Genomic DNA, 17,828 nt, shown 5'->3' on the forward strand with positions numbered 1-17,828 from the left:
ACTTGATGGATTTAATTATAGGAAATACTGTGTATAAGACAGACTACCAGTGAGTGTGGTTTTAATATCTTGGCTATACTAGTACTCATACAAAGTAAAATCACACATACTTTTACCATTCATTCATTAGTTCAAGTCTAAAGAAAGCTTGCCATCCATAAATAATGCCTGTATTGAGATGACTGATTGACTCCATAATGAAAAAATGAAATTTTTCAAATATAAGGATAAAATACTGTAGAATCCTGTGCCACTTGCTTTGGAGAATAAGAACTCATGTTGGTATTATAAAAGAATGATGACATGCCAAATTTTTACTATGATTAACATTGTAGAGGAACTGATATAATTAAAATTGGGGGTGGGGGGGAGAATCCACATGCCCCGCTGGTGTGCTTCAGTGGTTAAGCGTTGGCCTATGAAATCCTGGTCAGGGCACATGTCTGGGTTGCAGGCTCCATCCTGAGTAGGGTGCATGCAGGAGGCAGCCAATCAATGATTCTCTCTCATCATTGATGTTTCTATCTCTCTCTCTTTCTCTCTGAAATCAAGAAAAATATTTTTAAAAGCCCACATGATAAAATAATAGATCTCTGAGTCCTTACCTATTAATTTACTGAAATAAGACTAGTTTCTGAAAAACTAGAAAACTAATATTTTCATTCTGAAGTCACACTGTGATGACTTTAAATGTCCATTTTGATAATCCCCTAATTATTCTTCCTCCTATTTCTCCTTTCTCTAATCCTTTCTTGCAGACAATCTTCAAGGTAATATTCCCAGAACATTCCTTTCCCTATGATATTCTACTGTTCAGAAACTTATAAATCTTTTTTTTTTTTTAATCTACAGGGCAAAGTCTAAACTAAGGTTGGCATAAAGGTTCTTCACACTCCAGGAGTGAATGAAATCCTGCAGAGAAAACTGTAGAAGACCAAAGTCAGAATTTTGAGAAAACATAAGGAAAAGGCAACATAATCAGAGGCCAAAGGACACTACAGTAGTCCCCCTTGGCCCTTGCAGCCCCGGCTTCATCCAGAAGTTGTCTGGGCAGTCGTTCTGCCGTTTGGTCTAATTAGCATATTAGCTCTTTATTATATAGGATAGTCACTTTATGTTATCTAAAGGTTCACTTTATAATATCTTTCTAGTGCAGTATAACTTTTATGTAATAGCTCTGTACCTTAAAAAGTTATATAAAAAACAAGTCATTCATAAAATACAGAAGGGAAAAATCACTTCATCGAAGAAAACCTGAATTGAGTCCTTTGTAAAACAAACCTTATGAACCAAATAAAAATGTCTTTATGTTATTTGTAAATATTAATTTTTATGCAACAAGCTCTATTAGAATCCTCTATATTTAACACAAAATAAAGCAGTTCTGTGGGCTGCATCAAAAATAGCCAACTTCGTGATAAATATGACCCTACTTCCTTTTATTGGGCTTTTTCCATTGAATGAATTATTTGCACTGGGTTAGCCAGCATTTTTTTTTTCTTAAGCTTAATAAGACCTGACCTCTTGCATCAGCTTTTTATCTGAATGTGAAAAGAGCAATTTCTGTTGAAAATGCACCACACCCTATGTAACAGTATCTGAGAACCATTAGCTAATACTGTCATAAACAGTTGAGGTTGGGAAAGTAATTGCAGACTTTTTTAATCTGAAATTGTAGGGAGATTTTTAGTGAGTGTCTGACCATACTAGCAAAAATGCCATCCTTGGATCCAACTTTGAGATACTCTTCACTTAGTTTTGTACTAACATAGGTAAACTAAGACACACTCTGTACTCCAAGCACTTCTTTTAAGAATATTTTTATTGATTTTTAGAGAGAAGAAGGGAGAAATAGAAACATTGATGAGAGAGAAACATCATCGATCAGCTGCCTCCTACAAGAGCTCACAACCTGGGCATATGCCCTGACCAGGAATCAAACTGGTTCCTGGGTTGATGCTCAACCGCTAAATCACATCGGCCAGGCAAGGCACTTTTAACTTACTGTGCAGTCCCATGAGAAGATGTAATCATCTTCAGAGTTTAGTTTGCTCAGTGCCTGGGTTATCTTCTCCCCTGATTGCATTCAGGTAGTTCTCATGGCGTTGATTTATTTTCATTATATGCATCCTTATCTTTCGTAAGCCAGATGTTGAAAATGTCCTGACACTTGCTTATTACTGCATCAAGATAGTTGCCCTCCACGTAAAGACTGCATTCCTGCATCTCACCCTTGACCTACTGAATCAGAATTTCTGAGGAGAGGCCTGAAAACCTGCATTTTAACGGGCACTTTTAGCATCTGAGGACTGACCCAAGCGTCAAGAGGCCTCTGTTGTAGCCTCAGTTTTCCCCATGGATGGTGTGTTATACTACCGTAGGTGATCTCAAGCCCTCCAGGATTCATCCCAAAAGGGAGGGATTTGTACTTGACAATTCTAAGATCTTGCTCAGCACTATCATTTTGTGGAAGTCTGAAAACTGAACCCTGTAAATTAGAAGGAGTTGTTTAAACTTTAATCAGAGGAACTGGAAAAAATGTTTAGGTCTGTATTCATTTAAGCTACAATTGTCTCTTTTAATTCAACTAGCATGTGAATTACTCTTCAAAATAACTAAATTCTTTCTGCATCTCATGAGTTTTCATTTGGTTTTTAAAAACTTAGAGTTTTAAAAGCTTAGATTTCAATTTTTTAAAAGTTACAAAGAGCTTCAGACGTTTCACTCAGCCCTTTGCCATTCCATAGCTCCATGTTTCCTTGGTGATCCCAGTGTTCATAGTCTGCCAGGTCCACTTTGAGCCTTTGCCACTCTGCATTCCTTTTACAGTGTTGATCATATCCTTTTTTTCTTCTTCTGCCTACTATAAAGAAAGTGACTCATTTTCTCAAGGTTCTGAGTTGGCAGAAGTTACTGCAAGTTTTAAAGCTGTATTTACTAGCAAGAGAGTCTTATTGTCTTAAGTAATGATTAAATTTTGTGCCTTCAATCACCTTGGTTTTTGGTAGTGGTTTTTTCCATTATAAACCTGAGCCTAATTTTAGTTTCAAGGTGATTTCAGAATATTGTTTTAAGTGTTACTCGGTGTTCTTTCATCATCTCATAAATAATAATGATGGGTATCCTCAAAGATTTTTTTAAAAACATTTTTCTTTCCAGTGGTATTATAAATTTGCTAAACTTTTCCAAAAAGATTGTTGTTGGCAGATTCTTATTTACTGAAGTTATATTATCAGAATAAAGTTCATCAGTATATATCCCGTAATTTTCATTTATCCTCAAATATGCGTAGAAGTATAGTAAAGACACACTAGTACTAACTCCTTATTTTCTCCTCTATTTTCCTTGATATTTTAATTTAGAAATGAGAAAAATTATGCAAGCATTTCAACTTGGGCCATTGCTACTCTCAGCCTAATTAATATTTGAGATTATTTAATTAACCAGATACTTACTACCTAATATGTGCAAAGCAGTGGTAGATATTATAAGCAAACAGATAAGTATATTGCAAGGTGGCTACTATTAAGGTTACAACAGTGATTTATCCTGTTGTGGTTTTTTACAATAATTAGTAGGAAAAAAATTGGACTTCAGCTCTCTTAGGAGTTCTTTGTTAGACACAGTCAGAATTGAAAAGACACAAACTTATAAATAAGAATTTATTTAGAATCAACTATACCCCCAGTACTAGGAAACAGGAAATAGAAAGATAAAACATGTTCCTTTGTTTATAAGTCCATATCTTTATAGTTCAGGAGACATAGAGATTGGGGCAGGAAATATAGATTTGGAAGTTAGCTGCATATATGTGGTAGCTAAAGTCACCAAATTTAATAGTATGATGGTTCCTCAAAAATTAATAATAGAACTACCATATGATCTAGCAATTCCACTTTTGGGTATATAGCCAAAAGAATTGAAGGTAGGATCTCAAAGAGATATTTGCACACTCATGTTTATAGCAGCATTATTCACAATAGCCAAGTAGTGGACACAGCCCAAATGTCCATCCAAAGATTAATAAAAACAAAATGTATATGCATACAGTGGAATATTATTCAGCCTTAGAAAGAAAGGAAAATCCTGTTACATGCTACATGAGTAAACCTTGAGGACATTATGCTAAGTGAAATGAACTGCTCACAAAAAGAAAAATACTATATGATTCCACGTACATGAGATATATAAAGTAGTCAAATTTATAGAAACAGAAAGTAGGATGGATGGTGGTTGCAAGGGCTGGGGGAAGGGGAAATGGAGTATTGTTATTTAAAGGGTATAGAGTTTTAGTCATGAAAGATTAAAACAAAGTTCTGAAGATCTGTCACACAACAATGAAAGTATACTTAAACTACTGAAGTATATATTTTTTAAAAAGTCATCAGAGTAGATGATATTTTCTAAGAGAATGTGTGGAAAGTTGTCAAGAAACCGTAGGAAGTTGAATATTTAAAGGACAGGCAGGTTAAGAGATACATTCAAGAGGCTGAAAAAGAGAGGGGAGAGAGGAAGCATAAAATTAGAAGATAATGGTGTCATGTAATCCAAGGGCAGGGAGGATTTCTATTCAAGCAGGTTGTGGTGAACAATATCCAACCTACTAGAGAGTTCACATAGGAAAGAACTTTTAAAAAGCCATTGGGATTAATAATTAGGAGGCCACTATGAACATTATTGAGTACAGACAGGTTCCTTGTCAGCATGTAAGCCAAATATCTTGAGGATTGAATGGTACTTAAGAAATATAATAAGGGTAGCAGACTCTTTCAGGAAGTTGAGGATGAAGGAAATCAAAGAGCTGTAGTTTTGTAGGAAGGCAGTATAAAGGGATATTTCTTTTTTAAATGCAGAAAATGTTTTCTGAGGAAGAGGAAGTAGAGAGAAATATTGAGGAAAGAAGAGAGGCCTCTGAAACAAATCCTAGGTTTGCTTTTGGAAAACTTGTTTATCCACTGAGATAAGAAGAAAGGATTGCTGAGTGTAGGATGAAAAGGAGAGCTATAATGGAGTTCAGACATCGTGCCCTCTACTTTTGCTATAAAACATAGGACTTGATCATCTGGGAGAGAGGAAAATGTCGTGGAGTGGCGGCTGGAAGACAGTAGTAAATATTTGTCATAGCCACTTTAGGAAATGGGTATGTGAGTCAACTAGCTGAGGTAGAAATCATAAATAATGCAGCAAATTAGAAAGTACAGTTACACAATTTTCTTGGCTGCCCAAGAGCAGATCGGAAAAAGCAGATGGTTGAGTTGATCCACATTCAGAAACTGGCAGAAGAGATGCTGTGTGATAAGGTCACAGAGAGGAAGGAACGTGAAGGAGAAAGTGATTGAAACAACTGACCTCATAAGAAAACTGGAAAAGGAAAGGATCAAAAAACAAAATGAGCAAGGAGCTAACAAACTAGATGAGGGGTGAGGTCAAGAAGACAAGTGCTTTTTAGAAGTTGTAAGGACACATTCAAAGAGAATTAGAATAGGAGATGTGGAAAGATTTGAGACTGGTCATAGTATGAGATATGTGAGTAGAGCCATTATGAGTGAAAAGAAGACCTAGTATGAGGCCATGGGAATGTGTAGCTGCAGTGGCGGGTGTCAAGGAATTTAAAAACTAATGTGTTGCCTGGGCAGCATGGCTCAGTGGTTGAGCATTGACCTATGAACCAGGAGGTCACAATTTGATTCCTGGTCAGGGCACATGCCCCGGCTGGGGGCTCAATCCCCAGTATGAGGCGTGCAGGAGGTAGCCAATCAATGATTCTCTCTCATCATGGATGTTTCTCTCGCTCTCTCCCTCTCCCTTCCTCTCTGAAATCAATAAAAATATATTTTTAAAAAATAAAAACTAGTGTTGTATGACTACCCTATTTTGACAATAAAGGTAACCCAAAATGATAAGACTCATAACAGAGAGAAATAATCCATAACCCTGTGCCCAAATCTTTTTTTTTTTTTTTTTGTCAGTTAATATTTAATTTTAATAATACTTGTTATATTTGAACAGTCAGCAATGCACAAAGAAAATTATCTTCAGTGAATGTTTGCCCACAGTATGAACACATGCTTTAAATATGCAGTGGAGGAGGGGGGAATTCACAGTAACAGAGCTAAAAAGAAAAACCCTTTGTTATAAATTACACAAAGCATATAAAAATATTTCTCTGAATGCATAGATTAAGACTTTAGACTCACCTACCAGCAACTGTGCAGTCTTATTCTACGGCCATACATAGAGGGCACTGGACCACAGAGGACTATAGAAGAGACCCGTGTAGGGCCCATCTCTCACCTGAGACGCCAGCCCCTGGCTCCCTCTGTTCCTAAGCCCTGGAAATGCCCGGAGCTGCTCCTCTGTAGGTCACCCCCAAGCGAGCCCTCCACTGCTTCTGAATCGCTAACTGATCTGGATGCCTGGAAGCTTTAACCCCAGTGACTTAGACATGAGTTAATACTGAATTTATTTCTTTCAGGACAGAACTAATCTTATCATTAAACTTTTTTTTAAAGGAAAGGGGGAGAGAGGTTAGTATGTCTAGATAAACTAGCTTCTGATTGGTTTGCAACACAAGGGAGGTTTCTTCTTTAAAGTACCTCAGAGAGAGGGAGTAATAAGTAACCTTTACTCTGCCATGCAAACACTGTACAAGGGTAAGTCACCATCAGCAAGTGCTGAAACACATTCGGTCCCTGAACGGTGACTCCGTGGAGCTGGCCTTGCGAACACCTCCACCTCAGCTCAGCACTGGGGCAGCAGTAGGCCGTCATCTTAGCACCGCATTCTCTTCCCCTGACATCTTCTGCACATTCTCTCTCCACCCAATGAAGTTAACACAGTTAGGAAGTGAAGTTTCTTTGGAAACTATAGGCACTATGGGGAAAAGCTTCTTAGGACAGCAGGGTGCCCTTCAACAGCTGGCTTCAAACCCCTGCTCTCCCGTCTGTCTATGTGCTCGTTCTCACATCTGAAGCTACGCTGTTTGTTCAACAAGACAGTGGCTTTCTGTTCACATGAATGACGCTGAAGGAAAAGAATCCTTGAATGCATTCTTCTAAAAATTACTATGCCATGTTCAAGAGTTTAATCAGGTGTGTACTTTTTGTTTTTCATTTTTCAGAACAAAGCCTGGTAGACTTGCAATTGCCTTTGTGGGGGGTATTGGATTGGTGGGGGTTATGGGAGATCCCTAAGATAAAACAATTTGTTTACAAAAGCAACAGATTTCAGAGTTGTGTAAAAATCCTAATAATTTCAAAATAATCTTTATCTTTTATACAAAAATAAATATCCTAACTCCTTTAGCTCAGTTTCCTACAATAACCTTTAAAACAGCAACAGATTCAGTCTCAAAAATTGCTTTTCATTTCTAGTGGAAAATGAAAGTAGAGAACATGGACAGGCGATGTTTGTGCTCTTCTCATATGGTGCAATTAAACACGAAGATTGTGCCCAAATCTTTAATCACTGTGAAAGTGTGATGTGAAGGTCAGCAAAAGGTAGAGATGTGGATGGTGAGAGAGTGATGTTTCGAGAGCATGTGAACTTCAGAGGAGGGGCAAGGAACCATAGTCTCAAAACCATGAATGTCATGAAATAGGAATCACCTTCACTTAATAGGACCAGTGTGGTCAGGAGGAAGTTGGGTTTTTATCATGCAACTAGAAGCCCAGTGCATAAAATTCGTGCATGGGAGGGGGGAGGAGGTGTCCCTCAGCCCGGCCTGCATTCTCTTGCAATCCAGGACCCCTCGGGAGATATCAGGCCTAAACTGGCAGTCGGACATCCCTCTCACAACCTGGGACACTGCATGCACCAGTGACCATACTTTTCACACAGGTGAAAGGCATCTTGCTGTTGTATGGGCAGCTACATTTTTTGGCCCTGATTACAAAATGTAGTACATAACATGATCCTTCTGAGGCAGTAGTACCATTTTCCCCATCTTATGGATGGAAAAACTGAAGCAGAGAGAAGTTAAGTAATTGGCTTTGTCACACAGTTGTAAGTGTCAGAATCAGGACTGACCACAAGATGTGCAAGCCAGAGTCCATGCATGTCATCGCTGCATCATCCTGTTTTTTTTCAGTGTTAGAGTAGCCTTGCCAGGTTTTAATTTTTAAATCTAAGACAGCGTTCCCAATATATAGGGTAGGGTCCCTAGGCCTGGCCGACCATCAGGGCCAACTGTGGGGCAACTGGCAGGCAGGGCGATCGGGGAGCCCCTGCTGGTACCCACCTTGGCTGGTGGCCTGGCACCACCCACTGGTTGGCCCTGTCCCCCAATGGCCATCACCAGTCACCTACCTCTTGGGGGGCAGATGCTCAACACAGGAGCTGCCCCCGACAGGAGCTGCATTGAGTGTCTGCCCCCTGGTGGTCAGTGAGCCTCACAGTGACCAGTTGTTCTGCCATTCAGTCGATTTGCATATTAAGGTTTTATTATATAGGATAAGATCAAAATATTGTTAAGGAGCCCAGCCAGTGTGGCTCAATGGTTGAGCATTGACCTATGAACCAGGAGGTCACATTTCAATTCCTGGTCAGGGCACATGCCCCAGTTGTGGGCTTGATCTTTCAATTCCCAATACAGGCATGCAGGAGGCAGCCGATCAGTGATTCTCTCCCATCATTGATATTTCTAACTCTCCCTCTCCCTTCCTCTCTGAAATCAATAAAAATACATTTAAAAATAAAGATTGTTAGGAAAAAGTTAACAGTATAGGAAAGTTTATTAGCAAAAAAAAAGCGATGGTATTTTAGAAGATAATGTGGGATATCGGTAGAAGAATCAGCAAGCTGAGTTGAATGGGAGAGTGAGAGCAGAGAGAAGAGAAGATGACTAAAGGGAGATATGAAGGAAATGGCATTGAGAAGTACACAAGAATTACAGGAAAGTGAAAAAAGAAATGTGAATGGAATTGTAATGCTAATTTTTGGCTGACTTGTCAGAGATGAAGCCAAAGAAATTGAGAGAAAAAGAGATGTTAATACAACCAGAACACTAATTATGCCTGAATATTGTATGGGAGAGATAAAGTCAAATATGGTGACATAAATAAGATGAAAACACTAAGTTTTTGTGGAGAAGCATGGGACTTGGTTGGAATGTCTGTAAGGAGGATTCTCAGAAAGGTCCAGGGCCTCTAGGGGGACCTTGACAAAGGTGGCAGCCCCTACCTTCACTTTTCCAAACAAGTCTGAACCCCCGGGTATATACTTAGACATGTCCTTGCTTAAAGGACGCATGTGCTTTCTCAAGGATACTTACCCTGCTGATTGTATCTAGAGGTTAATTTTAGTTCAAGCTGTTGTTACAATAAAATCTAAGGAGGCAGACAATAGAGGCTTTTTTGGCACCTGATGCCAACTAGCCCCTTAGCTTCTCTTTCACAAAAACATGTGTCAGAGTAATCATTCATCAGTCGTTCAGGGTCTGCCAGTCAGTCCCAGCAAAGTGGTGCCCCATGTGAGGAGACGAGTGATGCTCCCTGTGTGAGGACCAAAGAATGCAACAAAATGCGACAGAACCCTAGAAAACGAAGAGTAAGAAAATGAAAGTAACTGTGCAGTAAGTCATTGGAGCCCGCTTGGGATTTCCAAGTTCGAGGGAATTGTTTCTCAGCTAAGGAACTCACTATCTCTGTTATGCTTCTTAAGAATGTATGTATGTTTTCCATTGGAAAAATAAGCCTATTTCTGAAAGTAAGGGAAAAAAAGGTTTTTCCTGTACAGTGGGGCCTTGTCTTAGGAGTTTAATTCATTCCGTGATGGAGCTCGTAACTCAAATTACTCGTATGTCAAATCAAAAAGTGAACGAGTCAGACATGTGATGCTGGGCTGATGTTGTGGTGTTCACTGTGGTGTTCACTGTGACGTTCGCTGCACCAACTAGCGGTGGGGTATCTGAAGCTGGCTCATAACCCGAATTTTAGCTCGAAACTCAAAGCAAAAAATTGTCCGAGAGAGGGCTATATCTCGAAAAACTCGTTAGTCAGGACACTCGTAAGTCAAGGCCCCACTGTGTTTGCCTAGGAAGCAAAGGTTTTATATATATTATTAAAAAGATTATGTTATGTTAATCAGGAAGTTGCTTACTTTAAATGAATAGATTAATACTGTTTAATAATAATAACATATAATAATAACATATAATAATATATTTGACTACCTTCCTAGAGTTTAAATTTTAGGATTTACTTTCTCTCCTTATGAAGGAAAATTTTATAGTTAAGCTTTATATGGAAAGCTCTATCAAATAAGGAAATAATAATTATATTCTATTTATATATGCATGTTAAATAGATTCTAATATGCTTTCATTTATAACTAATTATTATAAGTTATAATATTGTGGAATATTGTGTTTTACAAAAAGGACAAAATTCCATGTCATTTATATTACACTATAAAGTATCTAGATTTATAGAAATACTAGCAGGAAAAATCAGAAGAAAAAGAATTTAACTAAAGGACTAAATAAAGTAAAAATAATTATAATTTTGGTAATTATTGTTCTCATGGCAATGTGTTTGTTTGCTCGAATCCAATAAGAATCTGATTTCTTCATAATAGGACACAACTCAGTTTCCAATTATAGTTTTACTAGAGGCCCGATACAGGAATTTGTGCATGAGTGGGGTCCAGGCGGCCTGCCCTGATCGGGGCTGATCAGGCTGGGCCAGCCAGGGGGAGGGGCCACGGGCAGTTGGCGGACTGGCCCCACCCCTGGTCGAACTCCCAGTTGAACTCCAGGTTAAGGGGACAATTTGCATATTAGCCCTTATCATATAAGATTAACCAAAACTTTGCTGGAATGTCAAGTCTGAAAAAAAAGACATGCCAGGACTCTGGATGTCACCAGAAAGCTCTAAAGAATAAAGACTAACTTTGAAGCTGATAAGCCCCTTAGTTAAATAGCCTAGTACCTTGCTTGGTCACGTAGTTCGTGGCAGTCTTTCCAGATAAGGAACAAAGGTTGCTTTCCTGAAAGATGGCATGAAAGAAACCTCAAGACACCTGTAGGGACCTCAACCTGAGGAATGCACCCCAATTCTGTAGATATTGCAGGTGAAGCCTGATGGCAACTGAATAGCTTGGCTTTTTTGGCCTGGGAGTAAACTTTCTCATAAGATTCTAGCAAAGTATATTTTTTTAATAGCCTATATGATCAACTGTTATTCTTGTTGTGTTCATATACACTCTCAGGCCAAATTATAACTAGACTTAGTAATACAATAAGTAAATTAGTTTTCAATAAAAATGAAGATGATTTTAGGGAGAAAAATTGTTTCAACAGGAAATTATTAGAAACTGTTCTAACTTTTGCCCAATAATACAAAATTTTATAACAGTTTGTCTCCACCAGATTACAAGCCCTACTTACAACTAGGGAATAATACCTCTAGGCACCAGTACCACCTCCTTCTGTACCCAGGCCTCATCGTCCCTCTGACAGAGAGCAAGGATCTCTTGGCTCTGAGAAAAACCTTCAACCCACCTCAGCACGAAGTAACTACAAAAGAAACCGACGTCCCCTTTCCCTAAAAAAATTCAGAGCTGGGATCGTTGAGGGGAATATAATAGACAATTAGACAGACATGAGCAAAGCAAGGACAATAGGCCAACTAGAGGAGAGATAGACTCCAAGTCATACTTCTCACCACTTCAACTACTCTGAAGCTAGAAATAAAGGAACCTGTGTAGAACTAACCTTTAATCATAACTAGTTAGAAGAAATTTATAGTTTTCATGTAATAGGAGGGATGAGATAAAGGAAAAAAGTGAAATAGACAAACTGAAAAGGCATGTATAAGTTACAAAATATATGTGTAAGTTGCAAAAGGTATGTATAAATTATAAAAATTACAGAGGATCTGTACAAGTAAAAAAACTAAAATTAAGGAAGTAAAAATTATAAAAAGAAATATAAAGAAAAATATATAACAGGAAGAAAAGAAATTAGAATAGGAATACTTAAGAATAATTGTGAAAGTTATAAAAATATAAAGTCATAAAAAGTTTATAAACAGAAATCTTAAAAGAAATTATAAGTATACTGAATAATAAATCTGATAAAGCACCTAAATTAATCTGAAAGATAATCATTATTTTAAATCTTAGAACACATACTATGTAAATAAGGGATTAAGTTTCTCATATATGAATAGGGGATTAAGTTGTTCTTAAAGTTTTCTTTTCAATGCCTGTACAAAGTAATTAGAAAGATGACTCAACTATGAATCCAGCAAGCAAAACCAATAAACACGGTCAGACTGACCCACCGGAAGTCAACATCATTTCATCAACATCTTCTCATCACCTGATAATAGCTGATCTACAGACCCCAGGCCTGCACGTAGCTACACTCCTCACCCTAGCTAGCCCCTCCCCCTTTATAATCCTGTCCCCTACACCTTGCTAGAAGGCAAGATTTAATACTTGTAAGCACCCTGTTAGACTAACCATTACTATCATTGTAATTCTCTTTGTTTTTCTTATAGTCTACAAAATCAGAACTCGAACAGTGAACGTGCTTCAAGGACCCGGACCTCCCAAAGCAGAAAGTTCGCTCCCTCCTTCTGTCTTCTACAGCCAACAAAACAAAGAGTGGGGAGATGTGGGGAAGCATGGGACTTGGTTGGAATGTCTGTAAGGAGATTCTCAGAAAGGTCAGGGGCCTCTGGGGGGACCTTGACAAAGGCAGCAGCCCCTACCTTCACTTTTCCAAATAAGTCTGAACCCCCCGTGTTTACTTAGACATGTCCTTGCTTAAAGGACACGTGGGCTTTCTCAAGGATACTTACCCTACTAATTGTATCTAGAGGTTAATTTTAGTTCAAGCTTTTGTTACAATAAAAGCCTAAGGAGACAGACAATTGAGTTTTTTTTGGCGCCTGATGCCAACTAGCCCCTTAGCTTCTCTTGTACAGAAATGTATGTCAAAGTAATCATTCATCTGTTGTTCAGGGTTTGCCTGCCGGTCAGTCCTGGCAAATTTTGGCTTCATATTGTTTAGGAGAGATGGAAAAATGGAAATTATCTGAAAGCAACCTATCCTATATAATAAAAGCCTAATATGCTATGTGTCCGGTCGTCTGGTCGTCCATTCAACCAATCAAAGCATGATATACTAATGATATGCTAAGGATGCTCAACCGCTTGCTAGGACATGCACTGACCACCAGGGGGCAGACGCTCTGACCGGTAGGTTAGCTTGCTGCTGGCGTCCAGCTGATTGGGACTGAGCAAGATGGGCCAAACACACCCTGGAGCCCTCCCTCGATCCCTCCCCGGCCCCGTTCGTGCACCAGTGGGGTCCCTCAGCTTGTCCTGTGCCCTCTCACAATCCAGGACCCCTCAGGGGATGCTGGAGAACTGGTTTCGGTCTGATCCCGCAGGCCAGGCTGAGGGACCCACTGGTGCACAAATTCGTGCACTGGGCCTCTAGTATACAGTATATAAAAGGCAAATATGCTAAATGTCCAACCATCCGTTCAGTCACTATGATGCACACTGACCACCATGGGGCAGACGCTCAACGCAGGAGCTGCCTTGATACCCACAGAGAAATGACACCACAGACCTGGTGCCCACAAAGCAACACTCAGCTTCCCCCAAGTGGGGCACAGGCCCCATCACCACCCCGGAGTGACACCCCACCAAATCACAGCCAATGCTGCCGAGACCCCATGGTGTAAAATGCGGCCACAGCCCCGTCCAGCCCAGCCCAGCCCAGCCCAGAAATGATCACTGTGGGTACTGGGTAATGATGTCACATAGCAACACCTGGCTTTTTCTCCCTAGCAATGACTAGCCTCCTTGCAGTTTCTTCAGCCCAGGAACATGACTTGCTTGATAGCCAGGTGCAAACATTTCACACTTTAACCAAATGTCTGTGAAACATTTTCCCATGCCTCATCTCATTTGATCCTCACAGAAGTCCTGAAGTAGGTGGGTAGGAGACTCAGGGGAATCCTATTTTCTTTTCAGCTGGAAAACGGACATTTAGAAAGCTTAGAAATTTGACCTGACTGAAAAGAAGTAAGAAATGGTGGACCTTGAAAATGACTTCAGGTTTTCTCACTGCACAGAATATAGTCAAACACTGCTGCAGTTAAATATTTCACCCTTTGTTCCCCCTGCGTGATCTACAATAATAATCTGCTTTGTTTTGATATTTACTGCTGTGTTGCTGACAATTACCTGAAAGAGAAATTGGGGTGCTTCCTTGGGCTGGAAAAAGTTTAGTTATATTAGAAAGCTGGCCTAATTAAGCAAGTTTATTCTACATACATAAAAGGCTAAGTTGACTCACAGATGCACGATACATATAAAGCTTTCTCTGGCGCCAATCGCACGCGTGTGTTTCAATCTGTCATTGTCGATTGTGAATTTGGTTGACACTTCTATTATAGAGAAAGGGCTAACAGCAATATTAAAATATTTCTTCTAATTAATTTTCTGTCAATGTGCACCAATCCGTGCACTGAGCCACTAGTATCTAATATTAGTATAACCTCTCCTTTAAAGTTTTAAACTTCAGGTTTAAACATTTTCTTCTGGGGAAAAGCATTGAGGCATTCTCCAATCTCAACTTTCTCCAAGTATCAAGCTTTCAGCACTGGACATACATTGAATGCTTGATCTATGATGACCATAATTCAGTTCCAGTTCATCTCATTTTCCCAGGTTGCTTTTTTGTTTATTTATTGTCATATATGTTAATATGCCATAAAATTCACCAATTTAGAGTATCTATTTTAGGGGTTTTGAGTGTAGTCAAAAGTTTGTGTAATATTGTTGCACATCACCACTATCTAATTCCAGAACATTGGTTGCTGTGCAATAAGGTTGTACATCACCTCTATCGAATCCCAGAACATTTTCATCATTCTAAAAAGAGACTTAGTGCCTGTTATAGTCACTACCCATTTCATCTCTATTCCCAGCCCCTGGAAACCTCTAGTCTACCTCTGGTCTCTATGAATTTGCCTATTCTTGACATTTCATATTCAAATAGAATAATACAATATTTGGTCTTTTGTGTCTTATTTCTTTCACTTAGCATGTTTTCAAGCTTTATCCATATTGTAGCATATATGAGAACTTCATTCTTTTTATGAATAAATAATATTACATTTTATGGATATACCACATTTTTGTTTATCTATTTATCCAATTGATAGATATGTACATTGTTTTCACTTTGGGCTATTATTAATAATGCTGCTATAAATATTTAAGTACATACAAGTTTTTGTGTGGACATATGTTTTCAGTTATCTTGAGTATGTACCTATGAGTAGAATTGCTGGGTCATATGATAACTCTGTGTTTGACTTCCTGAGAAACTGCCAAACTGTTTTCCAAGTAGTTACATCATTTTACATATCCACTGACAGTGTATGAGAGTTCCAATTTCTCCATTTCCTACCAACACCTGTTATTTTCCCTTTTTAAAAAATTATAGTTATCCTAGTGCCTATGATGCGATTTATCATTGTGGTTTTGATTTGCATTTCCCTAATGACCAATGTTGAGCATATTCCTATGTGCTTATTTCCTTTCGAACAGTATCTTCTTTGAAGAGATGTCCATTCAAATTCATTTTTTAAAAGATTTTTTTGATGATTTTAAGAGAGAGGAAGGGAGAGAGGGATAGAAAGAGAAACATCAATGTGAGAGTGGAACATTGATTGGCTGCCTCCTGCATGCTCCCTACCAGGATCAAGCTCACAATCTGGGCATGTGCCCTGACAGAGATTCGAGCTGACAACACTTCAGTGCACATGACCACACCCAACTAACTAAGCCGCACCAGCCACGACTCCATTCAAATTCTTGGTCCATTCTTTAATTGGGTTGTTTGTCTTTTTATTGTTACTTGTAACAGTTCTTTATATATTTTGGATAGCAGACCCTTCTCAGTAAATGATTTCAAATATTTTCTTTCATTTTATGGTTCGTCTTTTTATTTTCTTGATAATGTCCTTTGAATAACGTAAGTTTTAAATTTTAATGAAGTCCAGTTTATTTATTTATTTTTGGTTGCTGTGCTTTAGGTGTTGTATCTTAGAACCTAGCATATTTATAAATAACTCCCCTTCACTCTCAAAGTTTCTCAGTAGACAACAAATTATATGGATACTCTACTAATAATAATTTCAGAGATAGGTAATTAGAAAGTCCTGGGCAGGTGGATAAGTAAATACTGACTTATTTTATCCTTGCCTCATAATAGTGCTATTATTTGGAATTTCCCTAATGGAAATCTGCCAGCCATTGCCATTTGTATACTATTTAACAGATATATATTGAGCCCCTATGTGTTAGGTACCTTTCTAAAGGGGGAAAATTGCACCAGAAAACTGCAAAAAGAAAATAATTTAAATGTTTCTCTTTTATTTTTATTTTGTAAAAGTAATATAAACAATTAGATATATTAAAAAAATAAAAAAGCCTGCCATCTCATTCTTCAAATACAATTTCATTTCTATCTATTCCCTTATAATCTTTGTTCATAGCCATGCTCATATTTTAACACAGTTTAGTTGTAAAAGGATTTTATATTTTGTGTTTTAAAAACTCAATGTTCTGTCATAAGTATTTTTAAATATTTTTTTTTAATCTAAGGGCGTATAAGGGAAAGGAGGCAGACAAAAGGAGAAAGTATAAAAGTCAATAAAACATCATTAAGATGAGCAAGTATAGCCTATAAATGGATTTGTGCTGTGGTCTGTGAATGCATGTAGGTTGGCAAATTGAGTTCAAGAGCATATAATTCTATTCCATAATATTAACATTTTTATTTTTCTTCCTAATCTATGACTCTGGCTCCACTGATTACCTTAACCATATTATGTGGTTAATTTAATTTTCAGCTATTGTTCATGCTGGTCAGTTAAATAGTTGCATCTAGATAAAATTCTCTTGTCAAAGCTTGAAGCTAAACAAGAATTCTGACCTATAAACTAATTTTTTATTAGAATTTACTTCAAGAATAATATATCCAAAGAAGTTAATAATAAATCTATATTCATAAACACAGTAACTTATAAAAATTTCCATAAGTATTTTTATAATATTGTATATAGTTTTTCCTTAAATGTGATAATTCAGCAAGAATGCTATTTATCAACCAGGTCAGTTTTCCCTTTTCACTGGGTAAGTTCAATTTCTTGAGCTAATCAAATAATCCTAAATTATGAATTTCACAATGAATTATTTGGATCTTAGTATTGTCATGTTATCTTGCATGATGATTATCCCAATACATTTAATTTTTAAGTGATGATTGTCCATCATCAGTTTTACCATTCAAATGTCTCTAATCAGTGAATTCAGTTTTGGTGAGATGCTATATATGCTACGTATAAAGATGGAAACATCCCTAAATTAAAGCACTGAATTATTCTCTTACATTCTCCTATCTACAGGTAAACAGTTTACTTGCCTGAAGAGCTTGCCGCCAAAGTTGAGGGTTTGTGTAATAGTAACACAGGCCTCCTCCCCAGTCCTAGCTCTGGCTTGACCTATCCCATTACTTGGGTTTTGGCTCATGTTTAGAACTGAGCTGCTAAGGTCATTACATGTTGCTTCTTCACCTTGATAGATTTAGTTTGTGATTAATTTGGCTTATGACGATACTTCCTGTGGTTCCCATCAGGAACTTTCTGGCAGGGAAAAACTGACAAGCTGACCTAGACCTCTCTTCTAATTCCTCTCAGCTCCACTTTTATTGATTCCCCACTGACACCTCCTTCCCCTTTCTTGGAGTCTGCTCCAGATCCCATCGTTCAGAGCCTTCTCTCCCTGGCCACTGTGGG

The sequence above is a fragment of the Myotis myotis genome, unplaced genomic scaffold (assembly GCF_014108235.1).
Source record: "Myotis myotis isolate mMyoMyo1 unplaced genomic scaffold, mMyoMyo1.p scaffold_m19_p_1, whole genome shotgun sequence".
Taxonomy (NCBI): Eukaryota; Metazoa; Chordata; class Mammalia; order Chiroptera; family Vespertilionidae; genus Myotis; species Myotis myotis.